This window comes from Sinohyriopsis cumingii, chromosome 3 (assembly GCF_028554795.1).
Source record: "Sinohyriopsis cumingii isolate HCF-2022 chromosome 3, ASM2855479v2, whole genome shotgun sequence".
NCBI lineage: Eukaryota > Metazoa > Mollusca > Bivalvia > Unionida > Unionidae > Sinohyriopsis > Sinohyriopsis cumingii.
The window spans coordinates 68,126,614-68,145,240 of record NC_142963.1 but is presented as its reverse complement, the minus strand read 5'-3'; the positions used below and the strand labels follow the sequence as shown (position 1 = coordinate 68,145,240).

The 18,627-nt window shown below is 34.0% G+C and overlaps 1 long non-coding RNA gene across 1 annotated transcript; it reads left to right on the top strand.

Moving 5' to 3' along the window:
- Positions 1 to 269: 269 nt before the first annotated feature.
- Positions 270 to 10,487, top strand: LOC149803034 (uncharacterized). Its single transcript, XR_016419944.1, has 3 exons — positions 270 to 353; positions 4,909 to 4,989; positions 10,432 to 10,487. It is a non-coding gene; the product is annotated as an uncharacterized LOC149803034 (long non-coding RNA).
- The last annotated feature ends 8,140 nt before the right edge of the window (positions 10,488 to 18,627 follow it).

Sequence of the window (18,627 nt, the reverse complement as noted above, 5' to 3'; positions counted from 1 at the left end):
GTATTTTAGTATGTTAATATTTTTACATGAAACTGTCCATATTATTTGATATTGTTAAGATAAAAACATATAGTTTCATTATCTTGTATTATTGTGTGCATGAAATAATATTTGAAGGACTTAGTGGCTTGAAGTTAAATTTAATAGAACTAGGTCTGTAGTTTTGTGTTTCACTTTTTCTACAAACTTTTATGTAGTTTGTACACTGTTTATTAAGTTCTTCTCCATTTACAGTTGACTGAACTTTGTGGAGAGTTTGTACTTGGGATCATGAAGAAGCCTATAAAGTTTGGAGTCAAAAGGTTGAAGGTCAAGGTCACTGACTGAAAGAAGACATATGGTTTGCACATGGGGTAAGATAAAACTCTGTTTATATTTGGGGTCAAAAGCTCAAAAGTCAACATTACTGACTGAAAGGAAAAAAATGGTTTCCACACTAACTTGAGTTCTCTATCATCTACAGTTATCTAACTTAATGTAAGGCCTGCACTTGGGGCAAGGAAGAGTCCTATTGATTTTGGAATCAAAACATCAGAGATTGTAGTCATTTGACTGGAAGAATAAAAATAGTATCTGGTAGTTATTATATGCTCTGGGAGTTATTATATGCTCATTTTTTTCTCTGAATGTCAGAAGCATTCAGTATTTTACAATATTGAACTCGCACATACTTCATATTGCACTCATAAAGGAACTACTTTCTATTGTAAACAAACAATGGACACAGATGTCCGCACTTTTGATTTGTAAACCAATCATATATTACATTCACGTAGTAGGGACTTTATGTTTTGGTTGATTAAATTTGTTTCTGAATGAACTAAAGCAGATTTTTCATGGACTGCCAGATACCAGCTGCTTTGTTACTTTTTTGATGCAATGTTTCGGATTTTGGCGGGCGATAGAGGCCATATTTCATAAAATTGCTGGGTACCTACAAATAACATGCAAGTGACAAGGCATAAACTGTCTTCTTTAGCTGGTAATAGGAAGGGCAAAAAAATATACTTACAGTCGTACATTCTGAATTTCCTCAAAATGTACTTTCTTAGTTCTGCAAATCCGAATTACATGAGCCATGTCATGGGTTGTCAAGCTTGATTATACATTCCAAATTGTACTGTAATTTTGACTATATTCCAAGTGAAATTAAATCATGACCTTACTGCACTCAGAATGAAATAAACATATTCCATAGCATTTTTTTGATAATTGCATTTGAAAGACTTCATATTTTTCCCACATTATGATTTCAAACATTCAATGACAGAACAGAAACACACTTGCAGATGTCAACACACTGCTCTATCGCTGCTGAAATCCAATGTGCTTCATATAGAATTGGCACAGATAAATCCAGTTGCAATGCGCATTCATTCACAATATGACTCAAAAATTTCAATTTTAAGTAGACCGAAATGCCATTTTTTTTTAAAGTTATGTCTTGCATGCAAGTAAGTTCAAATTTATCTGGCAGAGTTATGTGCACATTAATAATGTTGTTGTGTAATGATGAATCTGCGCTTGTGCATTTAGTTTGGAATATGGCATACATTCAGTTACTTTATTTGTGTAGTATATTTTTGTTTACATAATTTAACCTTAGGTAGAATAAGAAAATGAGCAGATAATAAAAAGGTTACTCATTTTGTTGGATGGATATACTGCACTCCCAAGGTCATGCAGTATTTCCATCCAAAATACTTGTTCACATTTTCCCATACCAGTGCAGTAACCTATAAGTTATAGATGACATATCTCTAACTTTATGGATGACTTGCATATGGACTTTGTGGATGAATTGTATGTGGTGTAAGAAATAATCATATTAATCTCGGGGTCAAAGTTCATTGTCACAGACTGAAAGAAAAAACATTGTTTCTGCACTGTAAAATGACAGAACTGAACCACACATTCTTGGTGGCCTGCACATATGGTAAAGAAAAAGCCTGTTGGTTTCAATGATGGTCAAAGATCTTGGTTACTAACAAGAAGAAAAAATTTAGTTCTTGCATAAAATTGCCAGTTAATAGGACAGATGTCACTATTAAACACAGGACAATTATGTAACTCACTATTCAAATTATTCTTGTGTTTCCAGAACCTGTACATATTGCTGATCTGAGTAAATTCATTTGAAATACCATGCATGTTACCTTTTTGATCATGTTATATATGGTTAACTATTCCTCTGACTTTTAAACACTTTGTCTGCAAAAACAAAACAAATGTACCTAGTCACTGGTAATTAATTATTGTTATGTCTCCCAAGTCACCTAACCACATAAAGTAAACCCATTCAAAGCAGTGGATGACTGTATGCATCCTGGTTTTATCCAATTGCATTTACATCATACAGATGACTTTGATAATCACTGGCCCAAGAAGTTGCATATGTCTGATGTAATGGTTTTATTAGGCAATCAGCCTATCAGTACAGTTTATCAATGGGACCGATTGACAAAATTGACAAGTGAGGTGCAGCCACACCTCTTTTGCAAGCCATAACAACTGTTATTATGCACTGCATTTTGACTCCAAAAATGGTGACTGTTGAATATGCATACACTATTAAACTAAAAGATCTAGTTTATCAGAATATTACTTGAAATGTCTTGTAATTAAGCTAATATCCAGACAGCAAGGATTCAAATATCTTAATGATGGTTACTTTGAGAATACAGAACTTCATAAGGTGCAATAAAAAATCTATCTATCTGCCAATTACCAGTGAAAGTGAATGAATGTCCATGGATGGTGTAGTGTGTCTGATTTCCTTAAAACTTCTTTTAGAAAATGGGTTACCAAAAGGCAAAGAACAAGACTTCTTTTAGATAATAGGAAATGAAAAAACAAAGAATAAAACTTCTTTTAGATAATGGGAAACTTGATTTTATCCTTCATTTCAATGAAGCATCATGCATATCTGCACAGTCCAAAACCAGCTAGTTACTAAGCCAGGTACTATCACCACTTATAATAACAAAATATTTATGTAAAGTAGCATTATCAGTAGTAAGATAGATGTGCTGGCATAAGGTGGATATAATGGAGTAAGGTGGATATCATAGCATAAATTGAATGTAAAGACATAACCTAGATTTAATAGAGTAAGGTAGATGTAAGGACACAAAAGTGGATCTAATGGTTAACGTAGAAGTAATGGTGCTAGGAAAATGTAATGGCATAAAGTAGATGTAAAGACATGACATAGATTTAATGGAGTAAGGTAGATGTAATGACTTAAAGTGGATGTAATGGTGTAATATAGAAGTAATGGCATAAGTTAAATATAATATCATAAAGTGGATGTAATGTCATAAAGTAAAATTAATTGGTTGGAGCAAGATAGATGTAATGGTGTACAGAAGATGTAATCAAGTAAGTGGATGTAAGGTTCAAAGTGGATGTAAGGTTCAAAGTGGATGTAAGGTTCAAAGTGGATGTAAGGTTCAAAGTGGATGTAATGGATAAAGGTAGATGTAATGGATAAAGGTAGATGTGCTGGAATTAGGATGATGTAGGTATATGTATATGTGCTGGCATAAGATAGATGTAACAGACTGAGGTAAATTTAATGAAGAAAGGCATATCTAATGGGTAGGGAGGATTTATTGGCACAAGGTATTGTAGATATAATGGTGTAGTGCATATGTAATGGAGTATCATACCTGCCATAATATGATGTGTTACACAAAAAACATAATTTTGACTGTCAAACCCACTGACAGTATTGTTTCAAATAACATAATTTTCAATAATCTTGGATAAAAGAAAGAGACATATGTCTGAAACATGTAGTTTGTATAAACAGTAAAAGGACCTGCTTAGAGCACAAATTCAACTATCCTTATTTTGGAGTCAATTAAAAAGTAAGGCCTTCAACCACAATTTCAGAGATTACTAAAATGACCGAGAATAGCTAGTATGATACCATGTCAAGAACTTTGAGCTCTGCTGTGGAAGAGACCATTGAACTTAATTTGCATAGGTAAAGTTCATTAAGTGGAACAACCCAAATCAGTTGAAATTCAGTTCAGTCATTGAGGTGCATGGTGAAAATCAAAAGTTATTACACAGCAATGCTTTGAATGAGAATGCTACAGCCATAATTATTGAAGATTATTGGCAAGTTTGTGACCAATGGCAAGATTTATTTGAAGTTGGATTTATACTCTATATAAAACATACAACACATTATTTAGGTAGTAAGAATGGTGTACAATTGTGTGGTTTATGTTTCAAGGCAAAATGTTGTAATGTATTAGGTAAACCTTAGCAATCTGCAAAATGAGCACAGTCCAGCAAAAACTAAACTTCAGAACTGGACAGAATTTGACTTTGTGAAATGCTGCAGCAAAGGGATTTGTTTTTTCACACACTGCAAACACTGTATCGACATTAATCATTAAGGAGTGTACATAATAGCAACACCATCTAGCATATGTGCCATGCCCTTGCAACAATACAGATGCAGAAACATTTTTTATGCTAACAAAAAGTTCAAGATTTTCAGGAAAGTTGAACAACAGTACCATTAAGTCTCAAACAAGTGTCATGGTGAGCACAAATAACATTTGTATTCCTCTCACCCAAACTTTTAAGAGCAGCAAAGACTACATTTAATTAAGAAAATGTTCCACTTTTTAATGATTTTAAAGACAGAAACTTGGTATATTTTGGAGGGGGGGTAATGTCTGTGTGGATATGGTTATGTGTGTGTGGGTATGCGTATGGTGATACTGGACAATGCTAAGTCTACCACCTTATTTTTCATTTTGATGTGTATTGAATATTTTGAACAAAATATGTTATTTTCTTTTTTATCAAATTTGAATTTTTAGTAATTTTAGATGGTCTCAAATGAAAAGATAGCTTATTCTCAATTGGACATTGTCACTTTTTTAGGTCACACACACTGATCCCACTTGGGGTGTCAAAACATACTTTTCGAGTCCAAGAAAGCCCCCAAGACTGAAAATATGGCAGGTATGCTGGTGTTGATTTTTTATTTGCAAATTAGCTCTTGTTGTTGTTGTTGTTGTAGGATTTAATGCCATTTTTCAGCACAAGATAGGCTATACATGGCGGCCAGTATGAATAGTAGAGGAAGAACCCAGGAAAACCCCAAGAAAGAACCACTGACTTACAAGAACCTACTGACAAGCTTTCCCACATACTAACATTGGCTCAAACCCTTGCAAACAGAGGTGAGATGGCAATGATCTGTAATGGTGAGCACTTTAAACCACTCAGCCACTCCAGGCCCCAAAATTACCTCTTGAGAGTTCTTAACAGTTTCTGTTGAAAAATTTCAGAACACTGCCTTGACTAGTTCCCCCTTACACACACACACACACACACACACACACACACACAGAGTGCATGTACAGAGGCAACTTTTGATAGCTACCTTTAGTTAGTTTGTTCTTTTTCTTGTCTTCAGGTAGTCAGTTGTTCCTTGTTGTGACGGATTTGATAATTGACCTTCAGTTCATTTTATTTTTAATTAATATTGTCATGTCGCCCTCTTAGTAAGAGGGGTGGTTAATTGGATTTGGCTGGCATTATCTAGAGGATGACCTCCCTCAATATTATAGACCAGCAGGAGTGAAAGAAGAATAGAATTTCAACAGAGAACTGAGCAAGAATACTGGGAAGAAATAATGCAATATGAGTCCCCTTTGACAAGAAAATAACAAATTTAATCAGAACAAATTAATAACAGCAATTCCAATTAAAGTTAGATTATGTCAATAGAATTTAACAAGAGTGTCCAATTTGGATTTATTTCATCATCATAATGAGAGGTGAAAAGAGCACAATGTCCACAACTGATTTGCATCACCTTCCTCCCTTGACCATGTATCAAAGTCCTCCTAGTTCATCAACTTCCTAAGCTCTATGCTTTGTCTCTTCATGGACTTCCTGGTCCTTTATTCTCACCTCATCCTTCTTTTTGCTTGGACTTCTGTCTTCAGACTGTCTCATCTCTCTCCCAGAAAACTGTTCCTTAAAGGACAAAATTACCCCTAAATTTCTGTATACCCCACTCTCTAGACGTACATAAAATTCCCTCATGTTACTCAGAGCATGTTGGCTATCCACACACTTCCAGCAGCAGGTCTTAAATTACCATGCAAGCGTCTATCGAATATTACCATATTCTTTTACATATGCTACTACATGTTCAATTACTGTTGCATAAAATTCACAAATTGTAACTCACAGCAATCCTTAACCTTCAAGATTATTCAAACAGTACAAAATCAGATATAATTAGGTAATTATCGATAACTCATGATAGTCTGTATTGTCCTAACAAACAAAGTAAGTTATTTCATATAACCCTATTAAATCTACACATATGAACATTTGGATCACATGCAATCAATTCTACCAGTGAACTAATAACTGTAAAATTAAAAGGTAAATTGCATAACAACTCTAGCATCAACACATTTCCATGAAATTGAATAAAATAAATTACATAACAACTCTAGCATCAACACATTTCCATGAAACTGAATAAATGATACATAATATGGAACCTACCATAGCAAACACATTTGCATAAAACGAACAATCAGATAATAGAATATTACATGAAACTACAATTGTGTACCTTATTACTGTTCTCTTTCAGAACTTGTGCGTCCTAGCACTAAAACCTGTCTTTCTTTTTACAAGATGGCCACCTGGTCCCTTTCTTGTTTAATGAAGAAAGCACTATTCTCTTTAGGCCTCTCCTGGCATTGAGACTACTTTTCCTCTTTCAGGAAATTTCAGACCAAATAATTTCGACCAAGGTCGTCACTTTAAAGTCTGGTTGCTTCTATAGTGTATACCTTAGTTTATTCTGCCCAATCATAAGCAGCAGCCCCTAATTTTTCCCAAAGAAATGATTCCTTTCATCAGATTTTGACAGCTCAGAATCTGTGAACAATGGTGCATAACAATTTCCATTTGAAAAAAATGAAAATTTGACATAGGTTCCTACCAAGCAGTTAGGGTTGGTAGCTCAAATGTTTACTTTCTAAGGACTGTGTTAAGATACCTTTGTCAGTGTCACTGAGTTGGAATGTTGCCCCTTTGAAGTTTACACTGACATGGGGGAAGATGAACAAAGAAAGGTCAAAGTGACCCTTCACAAAAACTTTCTGGCTTAAATGAGATTAAATTTTAATGCTCAATGCATTCATCTTTAAAGTTCACTGCAATTCAAAATTCCACACTTCACAAGTATAAACATTGTGGATCTTGTTCCATTCTGTATGTATTATGTTGTATTTTAGACCCACAGAAGTCCATGGAAAAGAGTGAAAGGTTTTCCACTGTAAAGAATATAATGGCATCAGAAGCAAAGGTTTTACTTGGGGTTGTGTTGCCTGAAGAAAATTGTTCATTAGCTGCAAAGGGAACTTAACTAACTTTTGAACATTTCTTTTGATATAATCAGTGAATTCATTCATGAATGGAGAATGGTATTTTACTACTATCTTGTCTGAGCATGTTATTTGCTATCAGAATTGGATCATATTCTTTGTAGATAGCCAACTTTTAGAGGAGGCTTTTAGAAAATTTGACATCAAAAGACAACTATAGCTTGTTTTATCTTATTCAGCAAAGAATAAATTTCACTATCATCAGTAAGCAAATATAATGCATGTTGTTGTATTATCACAGTCATCAATAAGCAAAGATAATTCATGTTATTGAATTATCTCAGCCTGATTGAAAGCGAGGCTTAAAGAGTATGTTTTAAGTATATGTATTAAGAACAATGGACTATTACAGTTGTGATAGCCTGCTTGTCTTATTTATTGAACATCAATGGTCATTGTTCAAAAGAAAACCTTTAAAATCAATTGAAAATAATGGGAATGGATCTGAGGATAAATACATCATAATAGCTTTATAGGATATACTTGATCCTATCCCACAGGCCTACAAGTGAGTGAGATATGCATCATCTATGTTGTATTTTGCAAAATTAAATTACTTGTAATGACCTTTCAGAGTTGATAATTATATTAACTGATCACAGTGAATTATTTTCTCAGTGAAACCATTTGCTGTTAGGCTTGTACTAGTGAAGATATGGGAATACAGTTGAAATAAAATTAATGGTGTTTCCTATGAGAAACAGATTGCCTATCAGTTTTTTTACACAACCATATACATCAACTAGTGTGGAATAAAATAGAGATATGGAAATAAAATTGCTTGAAAGGAAAAATAATTGCCCGAAGAAAGCATAAAGAACATAGAGAGAAATCGTTGTTTACATGACCTGGGTGTAGGCATTCTCTCCCCTATGATTAATTTTTGTAGATAGAAATTCCAAGCATCTTAATGTGCATGTACTAACCAAATATTTTGAATTTAAATAAAATGTCACTCAAAAATAGATAAGTGTCCTATGTGAAAAGGTAGGGTAATGTTTGGTACATATGGAACAAATTTGTTGACAGGTATATTATGTAAGTACTTGCATGAATTATCAGGCAAAGGAACAGTAGCATTAGTGTCATATGCGAACTTGTACTTACTGTATATACCCACTTATGAATCAAGTCCCATTGCAAACTGCACAGACCCAGATCTACCATCGCTTAATGCACTGGCAGATCTGGATCTCTGTAGTTTGTTAGGAGTAATCAGTAGAACAAACAATATATACCCAGGTCTACAGGTGCATTATGCTTTGGCAGATCAGGATCGTTGTTGTTTGCAATTTGACTTGTCTTATAACCGAGTATATTCATGTTGCTGAAACTGATGTACCAACTTTTATAGATGAAGGGTTTGAGTACAAAACATATCTTGACATCCTGAATTAATGGTATATGGAGTCTGATGGAACCATTTTCATGCATGTTGACGACTAGTAGCTAGAGATTTTGAAAGGAGTACCAAAATGGTTGACCAAAATACAGAAGTTTACTGTCAGCAAATAAGTACTAAATTACATAAGACAAACAGGTCTAACAGTTGAGACCATTAATAGTCTTGGACTGGCTAAAGATGCAACAAAGACTGAAGCAGGAGGGATACATAAGATGTACATAGCAAGGGACCTTATTTAGTAGCCATACAAGATCATAGCAGTCATCAGGAAAGAATCAAGCTTGAGATGGAAACTGAGTAGACAATATAAGAAAGACTGGGAAATTAGAATGGAGGAAGCAAAGAGATTAAAGTAGCATAGGTTCAAAGTAGAAGATAGGAAAATCATTGAAGAGGAAGAATAGTTCAATTAAACCCAAAGTCATGCAGAAAACTGCTTTGTTGAGCAACATTAAAGTTGAATGAAGCACTTAAAGCCAGGGATGAAGTAAAATTGCAGGTAGCTCAGATAATATTAGAATATGCAGTGACAAGAGCGGATAAAGGAAGAATGGGGTTGAACATTACCAACAAAAGAGATAAAGTTGTGAAACAAGAGTGTTTCACAAAATGTATTGGCAATATGTTTTCCAAGTCCAAAAAAACCAAAATGGACTTGATTTCAACAACAAGAGCTAAAACTTACTTAGACTGCAGCAGCAGTTCCATAATGTCTCACAGAACAGTAGTAGTAGAGTGGAATTCGTAAGCCACAAATCAATAGAATTATAATGGATGGATAACTGTGCCTCTGTGTCAGCATACTTTATATTGAATACAAGGTATGCAGGAGATTTAGCTTTAAAGGAATAGATATGCATTTATCAAGTGCAAACTATTTACATTAGTAGATTGATAAGACTTCCTGCTTATAGCAATAATGTGCCCATTGCTTAAAAGTCCATAGATTATGTGTTTTAGACAAATATGTTGCAGTGCACCTCACAGCTGTACTTTAAAGTGATTATACTTGGGTTTTGTAAAACAAATTTGATTTAGAGCAAGTTCATTGCAAGCTTTTGCTGGATGAAACACCACCCTGAGCTGGTGTCATCATCAGTGCTCCACATCCTTATGGAACCAACACTGCAAACTATTTAATTTTTAAATGTCTTGATAATCATAAGAATAGTAATGAAACATAGGTATTTTATTGAAAAACTGTACATTTATTTAAGTATAGTACAGAATAAAAGAACATACTGTGCAAAACATGCTCCTCCTGGCTTGGCACCTTGCCTCCTGGCTTGGTACCTTGCCTCTTGGCTTGGCACCTTGCCTCCTGACTTGGTACCTTGCCTCCTGGCTTGGTACCTTGCCTCCATGCTTGGCACCTTGCTTCCTGGCTTGGTACCTTGCCTCTTGACTTTGTACCTTGCCTCCTGGCTCTGACATTATGCTTTGTATAAAATGAGATATGCATAATTTCATCGTATGTGTTGTGTAGCTTGATATTATTCATTAATTTAATTTATGTTACTTATACTTCTAAATGGTTGTTAATATAGAAACTAACATAAACCCTTAAAATTCTTTTTGCAGCATAGGTTGCACCATTGGTAGGCCAGTTCTGTAATGGTTCTTGCAGAATATGCTCATTTTCAGGTAAGCAACTGTTTACAAATCTATGTACTTAAGCTTGACAAGAATGGTTGTGAAACTTAATTTGATTGGTGCATTGGGCATCCCATCATAGTTTTACCATGCATTTTGGAAAGAAGCTTTACAAATGCTGGTTAAAACACATGCTACCTGGAAAACTCTAAATGGATGACTCCCAATATCATCATCTGATTATGATTTCTTTGGCAAATAATGGCTGATGACATCGATAATGACAATGATTTTGAATGTTTTGAAATTAATGAGATTATTGGAACGGTGGAAAAGTTACTGCGGATGAGTGATTTTGAGCCCAAGAATGATGTTGAATAGAAGTCCAGTGTACATGAGGCTGGCCAGAAATATCATGCTGGTCAACTTCCTATTCAGTGGTATTTCAGAAATTAGATATAGAATCGGAGAATATGAAGCCTGTAGACTATTTAAGGCTACTTTTTTAATGATGATTTCTTACATTTGATCATAGGTCAAATTAATCTTAATGCAGATCAAAATGTAAATTGGGTGGACTTTTTTGAAAACAGTTATATGACAAAAATGGAAGCCTGTCTCACCTAATGAATTAAGATGTTTGTTTGCATTGGTTATGCCAGTGGAGTTGTTGCATAATACTATGCTGAATATTTGATATCAACCCCATAGTTCAGTAAAAAATTAGTATGAATACATTTCATAATATTCTAGCAAGTAACACCTGAAACTTTACAGGGGACTATCTTTGTAAGCTTGTAAGTGGACATGAGGTAACATTTATTAAGATTTTAGTGTACCAGTAGTTAAACTTACTTGTTGTGTGTTCCTGGACTTGATGTTTATTTACTGTTACCTATTCTACACCTGTAATTTTCACAGCTTGGATATGAAGTTGTACCAGACTTACATGTACATGGTCAAGTCACTAAACAATAGAGCATATTATTTAGATAAATTTGAATTAATTAGCAAGGAAACAAAAATACAGATGAAATATTAAGGTAAGTTGTAACTTTAGCTGCATTTGCAATGTAAATACAAATATGAAACATTTCATATGATACTATCACTTGATGCTTATAATAAAGTTCATACTTAAACATGATTGTGCATCAATTCTGTACAGGAATTAAAATACTGGAAATTGAAGTACAGAGTGTAATTTTAATTACTATTTTCAAACAATTTAGCAATTAATGGTGTTGTGCTACAAAACTATTGTTACAAATATATGCTTTTAAAATAAGGAACAGAAAAGAGTGAAGACAACAAGCTTTGTAAGATTTAACAAATAATTTATTTCCCTAGAATACAAAATGAAAAATGAGAAAAAATGAATTTGGTATTGCAAATTAATTCCATATTGTAATCCAAGAATTAAAAACACAAGTCCTAGTAATACAAATTCTAAATGAACCAGAGTTCAAGTCCCAATGAGATCCAAAATTGAAGGTAATGACATGTCTGTTACAGCCTACATAGTACTGATGTGTAAGTAGTCTCTTGTTGAATCAAAGATATATTATTCCAGGTTTAAATTCAGAATAAAGCCAGTGAATGTCTTTATCCAAGAATTTTGTCAGAGCATTTTGCATTTCCAGAGAAAAATAATCACTTGAATTCAATAATTTGAAGAAAATAAAAATTTTGCCCAAACTGGTCACAACAATATACAACCTAAAGTGCTAGATGTTAAAGCATGACTGGTAAAATTCTCACAGTGACAAGATAATATAATTCTCTGCTTGACCTCAAGTCGTATTAGCATTTTCTAAAAACAACCATAACCTAATGGAAAATAACCTTCTAGAATGGTCTTAATGAGCCTTGTTTACTTGCAACACAATAATCTATTAAATTCACATGGGAATTTCCAAAAACCCTGACTCTGATCAACATATTTAGCACTTCTTGTTTACCTGAATAATAATTCAGTTAATGAGCTCATACACATAGAAAAAAAATGAATCTATTATTAGTTGTTTACATAAACGAAGTTTTAAAAAATTAAAAAAGCAGTCAGTCAGGTCAAGCAGAAATGAACTCAATTTTGGACAAGGTCAAGTCCAGTAAACAATGTTACATTAAAATAACATGTAATGAAATTTAAAAAATGTAAAACTAAAAAACAAACAGTTAAATTAAATATACATAACACTATATAGCAATTAATGATTAACTATCAGGCTTGCAGGAATACTCCCATTTCATAGGTACATTATTTCATGTTCTAATTATAAACCAATCAGGTTGTTTTGCTTTATTAAGGGAAAAAAAATCAAAATCCAGGGTTTGAAATTAATGCTAATCTGTTACCCCTGATTAGTGGCTTTGCTGACAGATCACTGAAACTCAGCTGTCACTAATCTGTTGAAGCAAAATTACAGCCAGTTGCCATCATAACAGTGAACAAGAGTTTTTGGGTCAGGTTTATCAAACAAAGCATGAGCCTGCATTCTCCTTAATAGTTAATTCACCTGTTTCAGTGGCGCTGATGATAAAAATTTACATGGTAACAGGGTAGTATTGACCAATTGGAAAATATTACATTTGCTGACTCAGTGAATAATCTAGAATTATACCAAATAATGTGTTTCAATATTTATGTTGTTAATAAATATTCTGTGTTTTATGCAACAACAGTTGTAAACATTTGTAAGCATTTTGCAATTAGATGATGATGAGAGAGAGAACATAATTGAAAATATGATCAACATCATATATGGTAGTCATCTTGTAGTGAATCATACACACATGTATATATGGTAGTCATCTTGTAGTGAATCATACACACATGTATATATGGTAGTCATCTTGTAGTGAATCATACACCAGCATGTTATGAACATATGCAAGGCTGCATATCTTGAGCTGAGACACATCAGCTCAATTCACAAATATCTTTCAGTTGATGCCACTAAAACACTTGTGTGTTCATTAGTACTTTCAAGACTGGACTATTGTAACTACTCCAGAAACTTCAAAAAGTTCAAAACACAGCTGCTCGGATCATACTTAGAGTACCACGATCAGATCACACATCCCCGCTGCTCTGTACCCTACACTGGCTATCCATTCGATCCAGAATCAAACACAAAATTTGTTCTCTGTGCTACGTTTCACTAACGGACTCCAGTCCAAGATACCTATCTGACCTCACCCATGTGTACACACCAGCAAGATACTTGCGCTCCTCTTCTGATAATCGTATACTCATTATTCCCACTACGAAAACAAAGTCATATGGACAGCTTTCTTTTGCATACCAGGGCCCAGCAACATGGAATGAATTGCCCACTGAACTTAGACACAAAGACACAGTGATCACATTCAAGAGGGCTCTCAAAACTCACTTATTTCGACAGCAAGAACAAACTTAAAGACCTAATAATGTTTCCTACCTGAAATATTCTCAGCATGTTTTTTATTTTTTAATGTTTTTCTAATTTCATGTTGTTTGTTTTTGTAATAATATTATTATGTTTCTTATTTTATAGGTGTTGTCTAATGTTGTAAGGTGCTTAGAGCTTCTAAAGATTAGGTGCTATACAAAGTCCTCATTATTATTATTATTATTATTATATGGTAGTCATCAAGAAGTAAATCATACACACAGGTATATATGGTAGTCATCAAGGAGTTAATCATACACACAGGTATATATGGTAGTCATCTTGTAATGAATCATACACACATGTATATATGGTAGTCATCTTGTAGTGAATCATATACACAGGTATATATGGTAGTCATCATGAAGTGAAATAATATACACAATTATATATGATAGTCATCATGTAGTGAATCATACACACATGTATATATGGTAGTCTTCTTGTAGTGAATCATATACACAGGTATATATGGTTGTCATCATGAAGTGAAATAATATACACAAGTATATATGATAGTCATCATGAAGTGAATCATACACACTGGTATATATGGTAGTCATCATGAAGTGAAATAATATACACAGGTATATATGGTAGTCATCATGAAGTGAATCATACACACAGGTAGATATGGTAGTCATCATGAAGTGAAATAATATACACAGGTACATATATATATATGGTAGTAATCTTTTAATGAAATAATTTACAGTGTATATGTGATAGTCCTGCTGTTGTAAAGTCATTATACACAGATATATATGGTAGTCATCTAGTAATGAAATCATATTCACAGATTATATGTACATGGGTATATAGGCTAGTCATCTTAAAGTGAAATATACATGGTAGTCATCATGAAATGAAGGTACTTACCATGGAGTAAAATCATATAGACAGGTATATCTGGAAGACATCATGAAGTAATATTGTATACATGGCCTATATATAGTAGTTATCATGAGGCAAAATCAAGCTCAGCCATATGACAGAAAGTGAATATCCTTTAATAAATAAAGAGAAAGTGAAGAAAATGAAAAATCTGTCATCATCTGATGTAAATTAAACTATCATTACCCATCAGACAAACTTGAACATTTGCCATTACCCATGGACCTCTGCCCAATACTATCTCTGGCAAAAGTGTGAACCATTGTGCAATCACTTGTATACTGAAAGCACCATATATACTCACTTATAAGTCAGCTCTAACATAAAGCTGCATAGTGTTATGTATCTTGAATGTTTTGTTTTAATTGTTGGCTTTTCTTAATGATTTTGTGTTTGTACTTTGTAATATACCTTGTCCAAAATAAAGTTCACTGTATATCTCACTAGGGCCATGGATTTTAAAAACAACATAGTACATAGATAATTCTCTGTGAAAATAGATTAAATATTAGAATCATTATCAATGGAAGGAAACATGTTTATCTTATTGTTTAGGACATTGATATTCCCTTTGGAAATACCTGGTCCACCTGATGTTTCACATGTTCTTTGTTATAATTTTAGTTTTGGATTTTGTGTTGTTGACAACTTAGAATATTCTAGAAATGAACTGTTGACCCTTGTCCTGGTTCTATTTTTGTGTCTTAGTTTTTTCATATAATGTTGTTTACTTGAGAAATTACTCCTTTCTACATTAACATCTTTAGCAGAATTAGTCTTGTTGTTGTGTTCAGATTTTCATTTGCATGGGAGTATGTGATTAGGATTTTTAATGTAGCTTTAACAATTTTTCAGTCATATTGCTATGATGTCTGAAGTGTGGCAGTTTATAGTGATGTCTAGTACTGGGGCATCATGCCACAGATATGTATAATGATGTCCCACCCAGTCACATTATCCTGACACCAGGTCAACCAGACCTAACACTAACCTCTTAATGCTGAGTGCCCATGAACCCATGACCTCCTGCTTCTGAGGTGGATGCTCTAACGACTAGGCCATCAGAGTGGTCCTTTCATTTGGGTGGAATTATTTATTCAAATTATTCACTGGAAATACAAAAATGCTCATCAGTAATATTCTTGGACTAGAACATTTATTTGGAATAATAGTGAATTCAGACTTGAATATTATTGGATTATATTATTGTGATACATCAGGAGATTCTCAGCATATCACCACAATCCAGACTTCGTAGCACATTAGCATATCTGAGACTACAGTCACATGAGCACATTCAATAATGGAACTTATTTGGAGTACCACTGGAATTTAGATGGAACTGTATACATTTGGACTTATGATAAAACTTTTAGGACTATTTGGAATTCAATTCACAATATTGTAAGTTATTTTTAAATTTTCACCTTTTATTCTAGGGAAATAAATTATTTGATGAATTTTACAAAACTTGTTGGTTTTCTCTCTTTTCTGTTACTTAGTTTAAGACCATAGGATCATAACAATAAACCCAGATCTTCCATCTCACAAAGTGCCAGCATATCTGGGTCTGTGCATTTTGTTAAAAGTAATCAGTAGAACAATCAACATAGACCTTGATCTGCTGGCACATTATGCTATGGCAGTCTAGGGTCATGTTTGCAGTTGACCCCAACTTAAGTGAATATATACACTATGTTAGGGGGCCCCGAATGGCCGAGTGGTCTAAAGTGCTCTCCGTTACAGATAACTGACATATCACCTCTGTCTGCGTGGGTTTGAGTCTCGTATTCAGCCAATGTGGGTATGTGAGAAAACTTGGCAGTAGTTTCTCATGGGTCGGTGGTTCTTTCCGGGGTTTTCCCAGGTTCTTCCTCCACTATTAATACTGGCTGCCATGTATAGCCTATCTTGTGCTGAAAAATGACATTAAACCCCACAACAACGACAGCAACAACACTATGTCAGACGTTGCAATCTGATGTCCATCACTTAGTTGACTGTTGCTCTGCATATTCTTTATACAAGTCTATGGGCATTTTACTATAATTATCTCACCACTACAGAAACTGCTGTAATCCCAGTGGTCGAATGGTCTAAACTGCTGTAGTGCCAGGTGGTCAAGTGGTCTAAACTATTGTAGTCCCAGCTGGTCAAGTGTTCTAACCTGCTGTAGTCCCAGGTGGTCAAGTGGTCTAAACTGCTGTAGTCCCAGGTGGTCGAGTGGTCTAAACTGCTGTAGTCCCAGGTGGTCAAGTGGTCTAAACTGCTGTAGTCCCAGGTGGTCGAGTGGTCTAAACTGCTGCTCTTACTGATCACGACCATCTCACCTCTGCCCTCGTGGGTTCAATTCTAAGGTTCAGCTACTGTGGGGATGTGAGAAAGCTTGCCAAATGCTTACTGTGGGTCAGTGATTCTTACCCAGGTACTTCCTTGACCAGCTATACTGGCTGCCATGTATAGCCTATCACGTGCTGAAAAACAACAACATAAAATACTTATGTAGATATGCCATGAAATACCAAACTAAATCAAACCAGATCTATATGAAGATTAAAATGATTATGACTCAAATATTTTCAAATTCATGTATGTGAATTTCTCGGAATATAAGCATAATAAGAAAACAATTCATAATTGGTAAATTGCCAAAATAAAAAATTTTGATTTTATATGACATGCTTTACAATGTTTTGGTTGAGGTGTAATTATCTTTGCTAGGTCAGTAAATCAGCTAACACAAAATGTCATAATTTTGATTTTTCTGTTGATAAATATTTAAATGAGATCCATTGAAAACATTTGATTTCCAGTTTTAAGAAACCTGTACAATTTAGATACAAGTTGATTAATTTGTCAATGCATATTTGAAACAATTATTGGCTTAATTACTACTACTTACAAAAGATATAACATCCTTTCATGTAGTGGAAATAAATGCAATTAAACCTTTTCATCCTGTGACTTTTTTCACTTCTTTCCTTTGGATTATTTTGGAAATGTATTAATGAAATTGTTCATAGGAATCCAAGTGGCCTGATTGGTGGTATAATTTTTCAAGTATAGTCACCATTCCCCCCCAACCCCAACCCCCACTGATATGTACAACTTTCTAATGTACCAAGAAAGGGCTGTGCTGTAAAACTATCCATTCTGGATCTGCCTTCTACTAGTTTTCAAGTCATTAACCATGATAAACTTGTGTTTTCTTTCCTAACTTGCCAGTTTATCATTGCATTTTCTTTCTAAACTAATAAAAGGTTTATTTTTGTGCAGTAATGCATTTTGGCACATTCCATTGCTAAGACATTTTGTCCCATACATCATTTATACAACTTTGAAAATAATACTATAATAAACAACAGCACATTCCTAAATTGACCATTGCCAAACATATTGTTCTTGCAGAAATTAATTACCATCTGAGAATTTAGGTTGCCATTTGTGGTTTTGCTGGTTGCTAATACAAATACAGGAGAAGTGATACATTTTCCAGTTGTAATTCCTATTCAGGAACCTATTCTGTGAATGCTAAGCAAAATGCAAATTGAATTCCAATAAATTTTGGAAAAAATTCTTTTCATAATTATTGCAGAGCTTTATGTGTAGAAATCTTTTTTCAGATAATGAATCAGCTCTAGATCTCTAATATCATATCTACAGAAGTTCTGGGTCTTAAATTCAGGTGCCTGATTACCTGCTAATTCTGATCCTATCTGATTTGCCTTCAATTCTGATTGAAAAAGAGTGTATCTGCCAAGCCTTGGAGCTTATCTAGTAATTTTCAATGCAGTGATAGTAAAGTATCTCTTGCAGGTTGAACCTGTGGTTATTGATTGTATTATTCACAATAGAC